Source organism: Numida meleagris, chromosome 8, assembly GCF_002078875.1.
Source record: "Numida meleagris isolate 19003 breed g44 Domestic line chromosome 8, NumMel1.0, whole genome shotgun sequence".
NCBI classification, from domain to species: Eukaryota; Metazoa; Chordata; class Aves; order Galliformes; family Numididae; genus Numida; species Numida meleagris.
In genome coordinates, this window is record NC_034416.1 from 16,101,592 (window position 1) to 16,118,238 (window position 16,647).

Consider the following 16,647-nt stretch of genomic DNA (forward strand, 5'->3'; position numbering starts at 1 on the left):
TTATACCTACAGCTAGCACGATTCAGAAGGAATGCTTTTTTTTTGTAGCTTAATTTTCAGCTTCAGTGCAATATCACACCACCAGTTCCAGCTCAACAAATATGATTTCTGGAAGGGGCCAACATTTTTCACTCCCTTCTACTACATCACCAGCTGCAAAGAGAGAAGATCTGGAGCCACTGCAAACCGTATTCCAATAAGGCATTAGTTAGATACATTGGCTCACTTAATTCATATGAACAAGACCTTGGTTTCTTTCAAAAGATAGAAATTAAAATGAATGAGCTGACTGACAGAGAAGGTGAACATGACAACAAATTGGCCCACTAGAAAAAAAAAATCATTGAGGTTACTCTTAACTATTGCGAAAGGAGCAACACTGAACCAGCCCACATAAATCCCCTCCAGCTGAACAAATCAGGAATGTGTGGCAGAGAATTTCATCCAGGAAATGCTACAGTCCCGTTGCTACAGAACTTCAGTGCAGAGGAAAAAAATCTTTTGAGAGTTTGGAGAAGATTAAAAAAAGGTTTCCCATGAATGGAGATTCCCACGCTGCACACGAGCTGCCGCAGACAAGGGCTCCGTATAGCCCAGCCGCCTATCATGGCTCAGCTTGCTGAAGAATTGGGATTCCTTTTACAAATTATCAAGGAGGATTCTCTGAACCAAAAACTGAAACAGAGAGAATCTGAAATAACTCTGCTCTTAAAATACCTTGGAGGAAGCTTTTAAACTGCATCCCACAGCCACACACACAAACTTCTGTGTTTAGGAAAAATGTGATGGAACATACTTTAGGGATAGAGTTATGGTTCTGAAGAAACCAGTCATAAAAGGAGATAAGCAGAAGGAGCAAGACTCACCTTTCGGTGATTGACAGTGACTTTTAACAGCTTGAATCTTGACATAAGCACCTCAGCTAAACGCTTGTCGCTGGCAATGCTTCAAAGGAGCGACCTGTCATAACCAGACTAATGATCAGCATTGGAGAGAAAGGACGATAAAACTTGCCTTTAGAAGAGTCCTATTTATTGACATACTGTTGATATATTATCAGCTAAAGGCTGAAAACATGAGGGAAGTCTGAATGTCCCAGCTGAAGCAGAAACCTGAGTACACAAACAGAACAACCCAAAGCTTTCCAGCAGGGTGCAGCACTCCAGGGATGCTTTCCCAAGCTGACTTCCTAGGACTTCCTTCTGTTTTGCTGTGAAAAGAAGTTCAGGGAGAAAATGCACTGTTTTATGTAGTGCTTACCCTAACTGGTCATCTAGGATTAGATTCAGACCTAACCAAAAAAACTCAGCTGAAGTCACTGCAAGCAGAAGCCCTCATGTTAGTACTGTGCTGCCTTATGGCTGAACATACAGGCAGAAGGGACTGGCATAAGATGGGATTTCACTCACTGACACAAACATCAGTTCTTCAGTGACCAAACTCTCTTATTCTTGACATCAGTAGTGGACTACATGGTTGTCTTGATGCTTTCATTTCACAAGCCAAAGGCAAGCAGGCTTCTGGCAGCTTCCCAGGGCAGCTTTATAATCTGCTGCAGTTTATTCCTCTTGCTGTTTTACTTGATGCCATAATTATTTTCTCATTTCTAAATTCACTATTAATTTTAATTAAGCTCATCTATGCTCATTAGCTTAGCTAATCTATCTTCACTTTCAAGCATACACACACACCCCAGTCTTCATTTTGATACAGCGTTGGTGTGGAAAGCATTATACAAAGAGGCAGAAAGAGTCACATATGCAACAAAGTTAAAGGGCTTATAACTGCAGCTAGTTGAGGGTTTTTTAATTAAGCTTTTCCTATTTAAAAAAAAAAAAAGTCAATTAGTTGGGATCAAAACTTTTCAGAGACCTACATCCTGTGTAATAAAATGTTCATCAGAAGTTTTCTCTGGTGAAAAGTAGAGAATAATCACTAGCTAATAAAAATCAAACGCAGAGGTCATATCTCATCTGCAACAGAGGAGGTGCTGAACCTGCTGCGTTTGATTATAAGAAAATTCTGAATCTACAGTTGCCAACCTTGTGCATCCCTAGCTGTGAAACTGCTCCAGTGCTCATTTCCATCAGATGTTCAAGATTTCCTTCAGCACTAGGGCACAAATTCCAGATCTGATATTTTTTCATGCAGCTGAAGTCTTGTTCTGAGCTGTCACTTACAATTATTTTCCCTAGTTATATTTTTTTTATGAAGGACTAAATGAATAGATAAAATGCAATAATATCAGTAATTCATAATAACCATTTTTTTTTCTATTTCCTGCTCACAGATTTTAAGTGATGCCTCAATACTTGAATGGACCATAAAGTTTTGCAAGGAAGTTCTAACCTTGCCTATGTCCCGCATATAGAGCAGTATTCTCGTTTAACTGATGTGATCAATACCAATCAACCACTTCACAAGCTGCTGAATCAGGGAAAATTGTCCATGGGCTGCATCACTGCTTTGTTTACTCTTTCACTTTGCTACTTCAGCTTCTCCTCTAACCCACAATTACTTTATGCTCATGCCATCCATCGAACTCTTCTATCTACAACAGTCTGCAGAAAAACAATAGCCAACATAGACTACGTTCACAGTATGTTATCACCCAGCATCCTAACAGTGGCTGGTATCGGATGTTTCAGAAGATGACAAAAGACCTACAAGAGGCAGATGTGCGACAACCTGCTCTAACTCACATGCAGAACTATATCAGGTCCACAGAGTTCATCTATATCCTCAGAGATTTTAAAATTGAGGCATATTCCAGTATTAGCACTTATACATATGAAGCATCACCAGTCATATCCTGTTTTTTCACTTTGTCCCCTACTCTCCCAGCTGTTTCTGATGTCCATCCTGAATCAGAAACCCACTTCATCTACAAACATCTTTCCATACATTCAGAAGAATATATAAGTAAGTGTCAAAAAATGCTTCAAGAAGCTTTAGAGTACTCTGTTAATAAGGTACATACATTTAGCACACAAGAGATTAAAGGAAGATAGAGACAAGTTGGCATGATCGTTAACACTAGTAGAGGGAAGTAACGTCTGTAGTCTTGCACCAACAGGCCGAATTCAGGTCTTACACTTTCGTGACAACCAGTGAAGCTGCATGAAATAGGCATTATAATAAATGTTGCTGTTGATGACAACTCCATGTTTCACTTACTAAGGCCTCCATTTACTCTGAACATAGAACAAATCTCTAGGAGTTGTTACAATTAGAACTCAACATCACCTGTTCTCTATGGGGAGGAGAAAATATGTGAATCGCATCTGAACGCCCTGAGGACTGTAGAACTCATATTCATGTATTCAATTTCATGATCATCTCCAGAGGATAATGAGACAAAATAGAATTTCCTTGTCTTTACAGCTCATTCTAGGAATCCTATACTTTCAAGTTCATCATAGGCTGTTTTTCCTTCTTTTTTTCTTTTTCCCCCTCTTCTTTTTCCTAGCATCATTTGGAAGGGACCCAAGATTGCTTGAAGGTGAGTTCCAGCAAAAATATTTGGTTGAGAGTTTAGATGTCTTTTGGTGATATAGAAAACGTCCTTGTATTCCTTCTTCTCTTGAATTATGTTATGGATGTTGATACAATAGTACCCCTAAGCTTGGAAACGATTACGCACTTACACAGACTCACAAACAGAAAAAGAAAAATACAGCAGTCAGCCTCCTCTGGCCCCAGCTCTGCTGTAGATTTACACTCACCTGCAGAGACCATCAGAACTGACCAAGAAGGGAGGAGTGAGCAGAGGGTGCATTACTGGGGGAAATGTCAGCATTTCAAACTAAGAGCAAATTCTGTTGTCATGACAACATGATGTAAAGTGTTTTCTTAAAGAAAAAGATTGCAATTTAATTGGAAAAGAAAAACTCAGTTAATAGAGCAAATTTGGATGATGTGTTTCATGAGGTTATGACATGGATTAGAATACAACATATCACCATAAACAGATTTCTAAAAATCTTATGCGGTTGCTTCACAAAACTGACATTCTGTAAAAACCTCATTTATCATTAGAAATGAATTTTAAAAGTCAGACTATTTTTAAGCAGTTCAAATTAATTTCGCATATTTTCTCTGTGTTATTCGGAAAACATTTGATGGTTTGCTCCCTCATTTACTCTGTAAGCTATTGCTATAAAGTAGCTTGATATTTTATGCAGCATCAAGCATCTGTTGGGTGCTGTAGAAACGCAACGTGCTACCGGCCTCCAACCCCATAATTGCAGTGGTCAAAGGGTAGAGGAAGGCAATATCATTATCCCATTTCAAAGCAGGAGCAGAGACACAGGGCATGTGAAGCCAGAGGCCCAAAAATCATGTGCGAAGCTTCCAACAGCGTTGGGAATTACATCAAAATTGCTGTAGCCCAGTTCTGTAATTTACAATGCCATCTTCATCTGAGAGAGAGATGGGTGACTATTCTCCTTCAAGCACACTTATTTTTTTCACTGAGTTTTGTTATTAAAGCTTTTATCAGTTAGTCCTATCTAAAACATTAGATTTTTGTCACCACATGCAAGTGTGACCCATGCCTCAGGGCATGCACTGGAGCAGAACAGCAGTAACAGAATACTGAGGCGGCCCTTGCTCACTGGCCATTAAAACGAACAGATTACATCTCCCACGGTGGCAAGAGAGAATGCATGTTTATGTCAATCTAAGTGACCTTGTGTTGCTTAGATGAAGCTGGAGAATTCCTCCCTGCCCCCACACTTCCAACAGAAAAAAAAAACAAACAAAAAGAAACAAAAAATCTTGAGAACGGTCTTGAGCTTGCTTTCTTTTTCCCTTTATCAATACATTCTGCTTCAAACAGAACAAAACAAAAAAAACCTAAAACATTAGGCTTAAAAAATAATGAATTAGAAAACTTAGATTCGAAATTTTACTTGACAGCTCCCAAACAGAATGGATCTCCAGGAGTAAGTGGGGAAATGTGCCTGTAACCTGCATGCTGCCTCTGCAGAAAAACATCCTGGCAACCGTAGATTCATCTTGCCTACAGCTGAGCATGGGCAGCACATGCCCTGCCATTTGGCATTACACTGATTTATTTACTTCTGGGAATTGGCACAGAATGGGGTCCCATGAGAGCAGACAGGAGCATGCAAAGAGAGTGAGGTAGAGCAAAGCCTGACAGCTTCATGCTAGTGCTGTTGCGTTCTTCCTGCATTTTTACTTCTTTTTAAACACACACACAAAAAACTATTTACACCCTTTATAATGATATTTCACGAAAAGAGAACCCAGAGAAGCAGGAATGCCAGAGAGGGAATGGGAAAACCGAAAAGCACATCATGTTGGAAAGTGCAGAAAGCAGTTTGAGAGCATTGCTGTGTCACAGGACATGCCAGACAGGGCCTGTTTACAATGACTTCTCACTGGTTTTTGAGGGGATTCAGATCTTACAGGATCAAATTCAATATTTTAAATAAGCTGCAGCATCTAGATCTGAAAATCCCCTAGAAAAGGAGTGCTGAATCCAGTTCTGTTTCAAATGAGGGATGAGTGATTTACTGGAAAGGTACATTCTGAGTAGATACTACAGCTATTCTGAAATAAAATATTACTTGTCTTGTTAAAAGCTTACAAGCTATTTGTCATCTCAATGCTCTGTTCCCTACAGTATCAAGATCTGGAAAGCTGTGAACTTCCAGGCAATGAAAATACAGTTTGTGTTAAGAAATTATCTTGCATACAGAAATACGGCTTTGCAGCCTCTTCTAGAAGAAAGTGCTCATGGTCTCCTGGTCTGCTGCAAAAAATCATCTGTGAGCTCAAATTACATGGGACACAAAAAATGGGATGTTAAGACAGGTGAGCCACCTTTCTCTTTGCAGAGAATTGCCAGCAAAGCACAGCAGAATCCATGCAGGAGCTCTGAGAAGATAGAACGAGCTCAGAAAATCTCCCTGAATGTGCAGCACAGAAATTTGCAGTGAAGCCGTCTGTATGTCAGAGTCTCTTGTTCTACATCTGTCAGTCTGGAAACTCTCCCATGTGATACTGTCAATGAAGGGCTGGAACAGCACTGCATGATGAGCTCTGACACTCCCAAGACTTCTCTAGCGGTTTCCAGCAGGAAGACTGCTGTACACCATGGGCTCTGCACTATAAATAAATTTAAAAAACCATGGTCACTTCTTGGTGCTCTGCTGATTAACTGTAAGATCTTAACTCACTTGCAGTTTTGTCCTCCAACTCTCTTCCTTAGTGGAAAGGGCAACATTTCCTTTCTTCTACCCCTTGGTTATCTTTTATTCTGAGGATTATAAGCTGTGCCATGTGGAAACGCTGCTGAATCCATGTTTGTTCAGCACCTAGCACAAAGGGACTCTTGGGGACAGGTGGTGTCTCAAAGGGTCACGATAATATAACAGTAAGCCTGTGAGGCGTGTCTCCCCAAATACTACTGAGGCCAACAAAATGATTTTTAGGAAATCCCAGCAAGTTCCTAATCAATCATGCCCTCTCTGTTTCAGTTCAGAATCTTATCTGATCCCGCTGATGCTTGAAAATGAAGTTTTAATGCTTCTTCCTCTTCTGAGTATTTCAGAGATATAATTCAGGGAACATTGCTGGGGTCTACCAGTGTTTTTTGACCTAGAAACAAGATTGCAGAATAAGAACCGGTTTCTGCATCTGGTGTACACACTAATAATCCTCCACAAAAGAGCAGTTCAGCTCACTGAAATGATCCCTGTAGAATTATTGCAATGGTGGGGCTCTGCAGGTAGTCCTCCAGATCACACTGAACGCAGCCTGGCTCTCAGATGCAAGCCTGGGGTTAGATCAAACCAGCAGCTGAAAAACACATCTTTGTACTTGTATATTCCACCAATTTTATCAGTATTAGCTGAAAAATAACCCCAAGATATCATTTTATAAAGGAAAATGGAAAGAAAACACATTCACCATTCTATTTACTAGAGATTTGAACTTTTAAAAGCATTACTGTGAGAAGAAGAAGGGAGAACACATAATAGACTCAAAATTATCATCTTATCTCCCCAGTCGCACCTGTGGCTTTGTTGACACAAGGGTACATTACAAGAGATTATCAGGGTTCGAGCTAACCTTCATATCTTTATAACATCAAGTGGATGTTAAAGTCAGCATCACAGGCACAGAATATCCTATTTTGCTCTGTTAACTGCAATAGTAACATCTTTTCAACGTATGTCTCTGAAATACAGCTTGTGAGAAGGTAGATCACTTCTTGGAAGAACAAGTAAAAAAAAGCATAGGGACACTGTGCTAGAAAACAAAGAGGGAATTTGAGTTATGTCAGTGAGATCAGTGGGAAATCAGCAGAAAGCATGAATAAGAACTCTGGGATTTGACCCTAAATCAGCTTACAGTTTTCAACAAATTGAGTTTTTACAATCTGGTGGAAGCTTTAATTATGTTGTCATAAAAAACTCAGCATTGTTGAAATCTTATTTCTGAAGGCTCCCAAAGAGGCATCTATAAAGGATTTTCTTTTCCTTTGTGTTCTGATAACAGACAATATATGAGGTGTCAGATTAGAGTGAATAATGCGGGACAAGCTACCTTCATCACCTCTCTGACAAGGAAGCCAATAAGCAATCAGATGGCTTTTATTAAGTCATATTAAGTGCTGAAGTCCCAAGCTCTGACCCCTCATTTAGAAAAGGGACCCACAGAAAAGGACGATTAAAGGATGTATTTCATAGAATGTATAAAGGCTCTCTGCTCCAAACATGAAACATGCCTTTAAATACCTGAGTTCATGCAATGAGAAGAACAACGTGTCTAAAAGCAATTGTCACAAACACCATTTGGGACATTCTTCCTTTTCATGTACCAGAAACGCACAAAGCTTCAGAGAGACAGCACCCAAAATTTCAGAGAGACAAGGAAAATTTGTCTCTGAGTTCACTGAGAACAGATGCTTTGTAGAAGTAGCTCAGTTTTAGCAAGCTTCTACCAAAGCAAGGGAACAGCCATCCAAAGCCCACCAGCGTTCTGGCAGCTCACTGATACCTTTTGGCACAACTGGCCTTCCCAGGAGCACTGCTGGGCCTGCCCTGTGCACACACTGTGCCTCAGTCACAGCCCCAGCCCCAGGGACCAGCTCCCACACTGCCGGCTGCCGCAGGCCCTGCAGGCCAGAGATGGTGCTCCTGCAGCACCAGGCCCAGATGTAAAATGGGGACAGCGTGGGCGTCAGACCCACTGGCTACTCTGCTTCAGTTATGAAAACATGGAAAAACACAGCAGTTCCCAGTTCAAGCATTTCAAAAGTGTTCGAATTTTCAGTGAACTGCAAATACTGATTTGAAGAGATCTGTTCAAAGGCTGCAGGTGTAACAACTCAGGCCTAGCATTCAAACCACTGGGCAAGCATTACTGGTGGTATTATCCACTGGCATCAAACATACCACATTCAGGGTAACTGGGTGTGAAAATATAAGTTTGAAAATAAACTTGAAAATACAATTTGAAAAAATTTTGAAAATACATGCAAGGCATGCATAACAAGGCCTGATAATAATAATAATTATTATAATAATAATTCCTGATCAGTGTTGTCCAAACCTCCTGAAAGTTGCCATTACAGACAGCACCTTCAGCACGGAAGGAGTTTATTTCCAAGACTCACTTTGTATTGTGAAAAGCATTAATATTAAACAAAATATTTGCTTTTACAATTTTTTGGTTGCTGTTGTTTCTAAAGCAGAACATATTTCTAGTCTGATCCACTCAAGAAATTCCTTTAAAAATTAGAATCAAAGAAGCTTTCCTTTCAAAAGTATTTTAATGAAATGATAGAAGAATTGTCTGCTGTGGAGAAGGCCATCAGTATTCACTGCAAGGGGAAAGGTGTCAGCCAGGCTGACATGCTGACAAAGCTCATCTTCCACACCTCTAGTTTTAATTCCCAAGCACAAATTGGTGATGTAAAACCATATAGTGCCATGGCTGAATTCTCACTCAGAACTGGCCATGTTCGGTCAGACCGAAGTTGTCTATTGCCCAACATCTTCAAATGCCAAACAAGAAGCGTAGGAACTTAGCAAGTCAAGGCTCTTTTGGTTCACTCTTCCACCAGCACTGTTTGTTACAGCAGGGCCTGGGAGCAGAGCACACCTGCAGCATGGGCTGACATTGCTGTTGCAAACAAGCTCTACACACACAACAGGAGTAGAGATGCTCTCCCTGAAGCTTAGAATGCATTGACAGAATTTAGTGAAACGAGTTTATATAAATAAGCACCACAACTTGTCCATTCACTTTGTTATCATTTCCCATCTGTGTAATAGTAACCATAATCAGTCTAAACATACAGTGGATGATGAAAGCATGGCAAAGGCAGGGTGGGGAACACAGGAGGTAAAGATTTAAAGGAAAATAAAAACCAAATGTTACTTTTTGCTGTTGACTAAGATAAGATATACACCTTTTATCTGTTTGTACCAAAGACAAAGTTGCTGAGAGAAAGAGTACTACGCAGTGAGCCAAGATGCACATGCAGGATAAGCCTTGTACCATAATTACATGCAGGAGAGAGCTGGGGGAGGAACAGCTTAACGAGAAGAAAAACAGAGAAAGAACAAGCAAGGAACAAGTTTTCAGGCTATGTTACATTACGGGAAAGGTGGTGTTTAATCACAAGAAAAATCACTCATTTCTAGCAATTTGCACTGCCCACTCCCAGGCAAAGGACAAGCTTGGGTGCCCCAGCTGCATCCAGCTGGGATGCACTTCCTCCAGCATTGGTACATCCATATCACCCACCTTCCTCCTGAATAACCAAGCAGCCACTTGGGCATGCCACGTGCATGGACTTATTATACCTGATGATACGCTCTTGAACAAAAACCCTGCTCATCTTTTAAGCATTGCCATTTCACAGTGTGCCAACATACTTTATTTTTGGGAATAGCCTTTCACCTAACACAATAAGATGTGTGTACTCACTTGGTGCCTAGCTACTGTTTCAACAGCACTCCTAGCAACAAGCATCCTTTTCCGGGGAGGCAGAGAAGTGCTAGCTGCTCACCCCACTGCCGGGCTCAGCAGGGCGCTGCACAGCATCCCATCACAGTGCTAGCCCCACAGCAGGATGGGGGGCAGCAGGACACCTCCTCTGCCATCCTGCTGAGCTCTGAGGAGCACCTCTGGCCATCTGGTTACCAATGCAGCAGGTGCTTCCCCTCCTGTTTGCAGAGCCCCTCCTCTCCTCACTGCAGATTCTCCCCTTGCCCCTGTACCAGCTCACACAGGGTTCTGTCCTTCTGTGACAGTTCAGTTCAAAATAAACATGAAACTCTCCAGCATGTTTGACTCATCATCGGTGATTTGTTTTATGTGACAAGACTGCTACTCCCAGGCAGTCTCATTATCTACAGCAGAGATCAATGCAATATTCTTCTTACCTGTGATAAGCTGCTTCTTCAGGCCACAACAAAACCTATTTTATAAGGCATTTCTCTGTGTTGTCTATATATCTAGCAGGTATAGACCTCTCATAAAATTAAAGTAACCTTTATACTTCAACAATAAACCTAATATCCAGCTGTATACATATAATGCCATCATAGAGCTCATATCAGTTATGGATTGCTCTTTCAGGTTTTTTTTTTCATATTATTATTTTAGTAGTGGTAGAATGCTTAACTATGTCCTGTATCTGCCCAGCATATGCAGTTCTAGCTGTACCATCAGATCTAGCATGGTCCAATTTTCACATCCTTTACAGATAAAACCTTTTCAACCACAGTTCTGCAAAAGTCCTGTCCTTTCTAGGAAACATCCTTAGCTCCAGGTATGAAGCAAATCTCAGCATCTTCAGGAAATTGTCTGAGAAATAAAAACACTGCCTATGGAGACACAGTACAGGAAAACAAATTCTACTGTTTTGCTGAGTATTGTCTCATAATACGATTCCACAGTTTTTAACAAACATCCTTCAGCATTCAGTTAGAGGAGGTACTCAGAAGAGAAATTACACATGAAATAATGTAGTACTTTTTCTATTGGAATTTACAGGGTTTTTTTTTTGTTTTTTGTTTTTTGTTTTTTTGTTTTTTTTGTATGAACTTAAAAAACAAATTAGAAAACATGAATAAACAGTAAATGTGAGTCTCACAGAAAAATTACCATTGGCTGTTCAGGGAGGTAATGTTAAAAAGAACGTTTAAACATGAAAGCATCACCTCCAACTGTTTATTTCATGGGAGAGTCATCATCCCTGGATGTGTTCAAGAAATGTGGAGACGTGGCATTGAGGACCTGGTTTAGTGGGCATGGTGGTGATGGGTTGATGGTTGGACTAAATGAGGTCTTCTCCAACTTTAATGATTCCAAGATTTTCTTAAAAATGTTGCCACCAACTACAGGTGTGCATTATCCCAAAACTTTTAATTAAAACAGTGAAAAATCACATTTCCTATTTTACATTTCCTATTTTCCAGCATTCTATTCCTTTTTTTTTTCCCTTCATTCTTCTCTTTCCTTCCTTTATATAGAAACCTCTCCACTTCAAATTTTAACTTCCTCATCTTTTCAGTGACAATCTCACTGGAGAGCTTTCCACGTGCTTGCGTAGGTGGGATCTGAGAAGGCAGGGGACAGGGCTGTCCAACCTCCAAACCGGCAGTGCTGCAGATTTAATCCTGGAGGGACTGGGCTGAGCCCCAGAAACACTGATGCACAACAGGAGAGCAAGCAAACACCAGAAGGGCTGGGGTCACTGCAGTGACCAGGCTTAGTCCTGGCGTGAGTGAGGTCCTCCTGCAGCAGAGCCGTGCCTACCAGCACAGCCACAAACTACACAAAGATGAAAACACACAAGGATTTTGCTACAGCTTACTTATCCTTACAGCTAAGCAACTTGTCAAGTGTTGTTTTTGTATGGTAATACAACTCCACCAGACTATCAGTGAGGTTGAGGCCAGATCCTCTAAATGTCAGCTTTGTTCTACCACCTCCCTACATATTTACAGAGTCACAGTTTAAAAAGAACTAATTAGTATGATATGAAAAAGCACAAATCCAAAGACAATATTTGGTGCATTTCCACACTGGAACCTGCAATTAATTACTTTGTGTTGAAGTTCAGAGATGTGTATTGCAAAAAGAACAGATTAACCCACATGCTTGGAATTCTTTAGGGGTCATCAGTAACATTGTTTTTGTTATTTTGATGGACGTTTTGCTTTCTCTGAAGTGCATTGCAATTTTGCTCCAAGTAAAAAGGAACCATACAGAATGTTTTATTTAAAATCTTCAAAGAATTTTCTAATTCTTTCCCCTTCACAGCACATCTCTTGCTCTGCAAACCTTTTTATAACATGGAAATTAAAAACAGCAAAGATATAAGAGCATTCATAATGCATCATTTAGGTAATATGTTTAATTAATGTGAACAAATTCATCATTTTATTCTGGTTATCAAGATGGCCTAAGCAACGCAAGATTTCCATAAAGCATGAAATTGGTGCCACGGCCTACAGAGCTCTCTTACAAGCTTACTTCAGATGCTTTATTGCACTGAAAGTTACACTCCGTGCTTATTTTCATGTATGTGTGCTGGCCTACACATATGCTTATTAGGAAGATGAAGTAATAGCTTATCAAAAGAGTATAAACATACTTCTCAAATAAATTATTTGGGCCCAAATGGCAAATTGCACTTTAAAAAAGAAAACAGCATTGCCAGGGTTTCTAATATGAAGCAGGTACAGTTAAATCAAACAATTTCGTATCTCATCCCATCCCAATAACCTGCCCTGGTCTTCTGAAATATTCATGAAAGAATAATTATTGCCTTTTATGGTCAAAATAAAGTGCTGTTAATGGCACACTATTTCATAGCAGTTCCTGATATTTTCCCCCAGCAATCGCCCATTTATTTGACTTGCACTTGGCTCCAGCTTATTATTGCCCTCAGTGTTATCAGAAGGGCACATTGAAACAGGAAAAAATGTCATTAGGATCAGAATTCATCATAGGAGTGCTGATTTTTAGAATGGAGAAACACATTTGTGGCAGAAAATGTGTTATCTAACGTTATGTGTGAACAGCCTGAGCTCATGCTTATCCAAATCACCCTTGGGTATAAACCCACTTTTATTACACAGAGTTCCCAGGGAGCTGATGCTAATCCCGCGCTGCCTCTCTCCACAGCTGGATTCCCAAGCAGTGGGCAGCAGGGAGGTATCTTTTGTAGAGATTATCCACCAGCAGCAAAGCAATGTTTAACTCACAGCGAGACATTCAGACGTTTCAGTGCACTGACTGCAGCAGACGCCAAGGAACAACTTCCCTCATCGCTTTGCCTCTCAACTGTGTCCTTTTAACTTCTAACACTTCAGCAGAAGCCCGGTTCTGACCTTCCTGGGAAACGTCACCCTCCAATGCTTTCATTGGGTGCCTCGGGCCATTTGGTCAGATGCAATTGTAGCAACAGGACCAAGACAAAAAGGAAAGCGAGGTAAACACAAGGTGATACTCTCTTTGCTTGAAGTTTTTTTTGGTTGGGATTAAACCAGAACAACCTCCTCCTCCCAAGAGAAACTCCTATTTGAAACTGTAAAACCCTTGAGAGCTGCTGGGCTTATCTGTCCACAAGTCTGGAAGCCTTTTGAAGATTCCCTTGCTTTACAGATGAGAAAAACACTACGTTAAGATCAACTTGATCTAGCTAAACTTTTTAAATTACCTGGTCTGCATATAGTCTTAGTGCGAATGGGTCTTATGCTTCTAATCGAGCAGGGAAATATAAACTTCATTTATTTCCTCATAATAATTTAATAGTAGCATTTTGTATTAATCCACCCCCCTAGTTAGTTTGTGGTTATATATGACTGTCAAAAAAATCTTGTATTCGACAATTTATCATAACACAAGAGATTAATACTTTCCTTTTGTCATTTTTATTTTCAGTGTTTTCCTTCATTAGAAAAGGACACAATTCACGGAGATCTTGAGCTTCTACGTTAAAATCAGAGACCATCCTCAAACCCCTCACCCATGTAAGGTGTAACCTACAGCTGACATGGACTCATGAAGGATGCATGGACTGTCATGACATCTTATATCCTCTGATATAAGTTGGGTCACTCTTAAAATATGCACATGATTCCTCCTGCACAGCATAAGTTTAAAGGAGAAAATGTTACCTGCTTAAGCAAGTGAGCTATCACCATTCTTTCTTCTCTTACAGAATGAACAGACGAGCCTGTTTTCTTCAGAGTAGTCTCTGCAGCATGACTTTGCATATATATAAGTCTAAGAGTAATATATGGTCCTCACTCACAGGTGATTTCAGCAGGAGTTACTTCATCGTCATTGCCTGACAACTCAGTAAGACACAGCACCCAACAAAACCCATCAGTCCTCCGTATTGTGCGGGTTCACTTCAGCATCCCTTCTTAATTTTTAACGCACGCAACCCTTGAACACAGCTATTTGCTGTTACAGGTGAGGCTGCACAAGCATATGGTTAAGTGGAGGCCCAGTGAGCTGGAACGCCCTGTTTCAGCTGATATTCTGCAGAACTGTTTGGCTGTGAGAGCTCAGCAATATATTTTGATAGGCTTGACTATGCAGCTATAGATCTAGTTTGCTTCCCACTCGGATATTGTTCATGCTTCAGTTATCATGCACAAAATTAGCGATAAGCAATATTAAGCACAGCACTCTGTACTGCAGTTCTGCCCAAGAGGGCTGATAACGGATCCCAGTCTCCTTATGGTTTTACAGGAAGCTGAGTGACTGCATGCTTGGGAAGCAGAACCAGATAAGTATTCTGGGCTTTATGTTAATGCAGCGTCTGTCACATCCCTCTTCACTGAGAGCTTTCAAGTCTTGGTGGAAATGCTAAAATGGAAGACCTTTCTGCTAGTGCTATTTCAGTGAGGGAGCCACAGTGCTGAAATAACTAGTAAGGATATTTTAGCAGCTTGCCATGCATAAAAAATGCACGATTTTCAGAACATGACCATTGATAGCAATTAGCATGTATGTCTGTGAGTAACTGCATTCTTACCTGACTCTTTCAGGATACATAAATAACATTTAAGCCTGATGCGCTACAAAGCCTGCAGGTCTCTTAATTTTATGGAGGCTTGGTCCATTAAGAACAGTAAGAATCACATACAGTTGTCCCATCTTTTATAGCCAGCTGTTCAGAATACAGCTCAAGAGCCTACCCCCTGGTGTTTCTGCCCTTCTCCCTTTCTCTCAGAAGGGGATTTTCCTAGAAAAGTTTTAATAAGCTATCACCCATACTGTTCGAGAACAGTACTTGTAGGCTAGGTGTTCTCTCCATATTTAATCCATGGGGTCAGAATCTTTCTTTGAAATGCCTGTAGGTTTTACTTGTCCCCAGACTGCCCAGTGTGCTGTTGGTGCACCCTACAACCACTGCAACACAAGCCCTTTGCCCATAAACAAGCTGCTCCTTTGCTCTTTCCGTATAATGTGAAAGCACATCATTAAAGCACAGAATCAAAGCAGTATATCCAAAGAACAATTGCAAAAAAACATGGATCCCATTGTATTTTAGGCAATACAAGTATACCAAGAGCCACAACAGTAGTCAGTTGTTTTCTTGAGCACTGCCTTTCAATTGTGCATATTTGACTCATGCTTTCAGGGCAAATATTCCAAAGCTTCAAGTATTTTTATTGTCACTCCTCAGTATTTTACTCTCCGGTTCCAGAAATACTGAAACTAAAACTGTTTTGTTGGCAGGGTTTGCTTTCAGCTCTAAAATTATCAGGCTTTCCAAAGAAAAAGGGAGGGAAAAGTCAAACACACCTTCAGATAAGAAACTGAAACTAAGGAACCACAGAACCACCACACCATTTATATCACTATGGTATAGATATTATTTTTTTTAAAAATAAGGAGGGTATCTGATTAAGATTGCTGAACTGAAAGAATCTTTATGTTACCTACAGCTCAGACTACAGCACAATCTGAAAAACCATTTCTCACAGTAACAAAGAAACTCATTTTCCAAACCCCTACTAAATGATAGTTTCAGATGGAGACATTTCCAATGGTTGCTTTATTTTAGAGCACATCAGCCCAGTTGTAAATGAACACAGAACACCAATTACTTCTCTGTGCACTTCTGTCCAGCAAATTACAAACTTGATTTCACTTGGGATATAGAAAAAGAGCCTCAGCAGATGCAAGTATGCTGACTTACCATAAATGAAGATCCAGTTCCTGCTAGGAAATGAAAACCATCTACATAACTCAAGTGTACTCTAAGTCTCATGAAAAGATTCTGAGTCATCTGACTGATAAACTACATTAATTTAGCCCGATTGTTCTATTTAATCTAACGATTGCCTGGAAATCTCAGAGGATATTTTGTTTGGCGCCAAGAGAACAGCGTACTCACAGGAATGTCAGTTGCCTTCACGGTTGGTTGTCCTATTTCAGAGCCTCAGAATCCCCCGTCAGCTGCCCCACACAATCCTGAACTCCTGTAGAAGGAAAATCAGACACAAAATCACACATTTAAGTTACCTAGTTCAACTTTCTTTTTCCTTATAGCCATCCTGTTTTAGATAAGACAGTGTTCTAGGGGGTCTGTTTGTACAGTATGTGAGTAAAGAACCAGTAGCCTATGAAAAT

The 16,647-nt window shown here is 40.4% G+C and overlaps 1 protein-coding gene across 1 annotated transcript in view; it reads right to left on the bottom strand.

Annotated features, from left to right (window-relative positions):
* Positions 1-16,647, bottom strand: part of GRIA3 (glutamate ionotropic receptor AMPA type subunit 3) — a 433,486-nt gene that overhangs the window by 228,526 nt on the left and 188,313 nt on the right. The window contains exon 3 of the mRNA XM_021405730.1: positions 16,412-16,496. The gene's annotated coding sequence lies outside the window, so the exon portion shown is untranslated. The remainder of the gene's footprint in view (positions 1-16,411; positions 16,497-16,647) is intronic.